The sequence below is a fragment of the Trichosurus vulpecula genome, chromosome 1 (genome assembly GCF_011100635.1).
Source record: "Trichosurus vulpecula isolate mTriVul1 chromosome 1, mTriVul1.pri, whole genome shotgun sequence".
Taxonomy (NCBI): Eukaryota; Metazoa; Chordata; class Mammalia; order Diprotodontia; family Phalangeridae; genus Trichosurus; species Trichosurus vulpecula.
In genome coordinates this window covers 487,107,356-487,110,084 of record NC_050573.1, presented here as the reverse complement: position 1 = coordinate 487,110,084, position 2,729 = coordinate 487,107,356, and the positions used below count along the sequence as shown (strand labels likewise).

The 2,729-nt window shown below is 38.3% G+C and overlaps 1 non-coding gene across 1 annotated transcript; it reads left to right on the top strand.

Moving 5' to 3' along the window:
- Positions 1-2,215: 2,215 nt before the first annotated feature.
- Positions 2,216-2,318, top strand: LOC118835154. The gene has a single exon (XR_005009487.1). It is a non-coding gene; the product is annotated as a U6 spliceosomal RNA (small nuclear RNA).
- Positions 2,319-2,729: the final 411 nt, after the last annotated feature.

Below are 2,729 nucleotides of genomic sequence, written 5' to 3'. Positions count from 1 at the left end.
GAGCCAGTCCTGAAGACCCAGAGTTGAGCTGCAGAGAGGAATTCATGAAGAGAGACAGAATTTCAAGACCTTGCAGTCCTGAGTTATAACTTTGTGTGTGTGTGTGTGTGTGTGTGTGTGTGTGTGTGTGTGTATGTGTGTTGGCTCTTTTGTCCAGCTTACTTCCTGACTCTGGACTTGATGTTAGGGCGAGATCTGTGCCCTTCAGAAGGGTAGGTATAGATTGGTTCTGTTGTTGCTTTTTTGGGGCAATGAGTATTACCTTATTTCAGTACATCAGGGAGAGTTCATTAGAAGCCCCAGAAAGTTTTCGCTGCTCACACAGAGGTCTGATTCTAGGCAAAATCTGATCGTGGCCCCGTGGCTTGAGTTTATATATTCTTAACCAGGGTTGGGGTCTGAACAAGAGTAGATTACTGCTGGATAGCCTGTATCAGCCAAGGGGGAAGCTCTGCTAGTTCAAAGAGACAGAACTGCAGGTTCCCATTTTTTTAAACAGGATTTTATTTTTTTCCCTAATTACATATCAATTCAATTTTTAGCATTCATTTTTATGAGATTTTGAGTTCCAAATTTTTCTCCCTCCCTCCTCCCTTCCTAAAATGGTAGGCAATTTGATATATTTATACTTGTGCTATCATGAAAAACATTTCCATATTAGTCACAATTGTGAAAGAAAAAACAAATCAAAAGGAAAAACACACATGCACACACACACAAGAATAAAGTAAGTGAAAAAAGTGTACTTCAATCTGCATGCAGAGTCCATCAGTTCTTTATTTGCCTGCAGATAGCATTTTCCTTCCTGAGTCCTTCTTATCATTGTGTTGCTGAGTAGAGCTGAGTCATTCATAGTTGATCATTACACAATGCTGCTGATAACAACGTTTTCCTGGTTCTGCTCATTTCAATTTGCATCAGTTTGGCTAAATGAAACAAGAACAAAAAACAAACCCCATGTCTTTGTGCCAGAGTTCATAAGAGCCATCAGATGTGACTCTTTTCTTCACCCAGCTTACATCATGATGCTCCTTCTAGGACTGAATAAGAGTTTCATTCCTGTAAGACTGTGGGAAGAGAGAGAGTGATTGCACCTCATTCAGATTTATGAAAAATGTGGCAAGTTCTAGTTATGCGGCCAAAGGTAAAAGGCTACTGCTCACTTGGTAGGTCAACTCAGGATGTCTCTTCCCAGAAGCAGGTTCCTGTCATCTCCATCTTGTGTGTTCTGGGAATATTCTAAAAGCTCCATTACAAGCACACACACACACACACACACACACACACACACACACACACATGAACACATGCACACACGCATGCATGCACGCAAACACATGCTAACAGATTTATCCTATTGGAGGTGGTTTAACATTAGTTATTTTAATCAACTCTGCCACTTAGCTGTGTGACATGGCCAAAATCATCACATCTTCTTAGAGGGATCAGATTAGGGAATCTTTCAATTTCCTTCTTGCTATAGATCTGTAAACCCCTAACTCTTGTACTCTTTTATTTCCTCTTTCACATTGTGGTTAGGTTATCATCTAAACTCATTTCCTAGGTCAGGACATCAGGAAAAAAAAAAAAAAAACATTGAGTGAGTTATCTCACTACTATTGATAGTGGAACCCTTTGTTTAGTCAGTGTTTTAGGCTATTTCTACAGCAGTCAGTGACAGTCCATAAGACAGGGAGTCATAAAGTCCTCTAATTACATATTCACCCTCTTTCTAAAACATTACATTTTAGACATCCTCTGCTTTTGAAAGAAAGGATGAATTTGACATCTAAGTGAGTGAGAGATTTTTAACTTCTATTTTCAAATACCTTTGAATTAAAGGAGTCAAGAGACTTTGATTTATCCTTGACTTCTGAAAGTATTCCTTTTCAAGAATTTCATTATTAAAATACACAGGGTAACTGACATTGCATGAGATGCTAGGAACACATTGAGATATGACTTCTGCTCAAGGGATTTACAAAATAAATTAAGAAGTATAAAGTATTAATTTGTTTATTGATTTGGATTTAAGAATAGCATTGTGAGGGAGGAGTTGATGAGGCATACTTTAAGTAGCTAGGTAAATAAATGGGTTTAATCAGGGGAACATTATTGAGTGCCTTCATCAAGGTCACTGTGACTGTTGACAAGAGGACAGAGGGAGATTGCTCTATGTATTTGAGAAAGCTGAGCAAAGATTTGAGGACTGTGCGTGCTTTGGCAGCACATATACTAAAATTGGAATGATACAGAGAAGATTAGCATGGCACCTGCACAAGGATGACACACAAATTTGTGAAGCATTCCATATTTTCAACATATGTGCACCAAGTGGTATAGCATGCAGGTTCTTGGAGGAGAAGTTGAGGGAGTTGCAGGAAGAAATATACAGCAAAGCCCTACTAGTAGTGGACCTCAGCCTCCCCCTCTCTGAATTTGATAAATCTAACCTCAAAATAAACAGAAGAGAAGTTAAGGAGGTGAATAGAAATTTGGAAAAGGCAGATATGACAGATCTCTGGAGAAAATTGAATGGAGATAAAAAGGAATATACTATTTTTTTCTCAGTGGTACATGGCACATACTGAAAAATTGACCATGTACTAGAGCATAAAAACCTCACAATCCAGTGCAGAAAGGCTGAAAGTCAATGCATCCTTCTCAAATCACAACCCAATAAAATTATTTGTAATAAATGACCATGGAAAGATGAACTAAAAATTAAT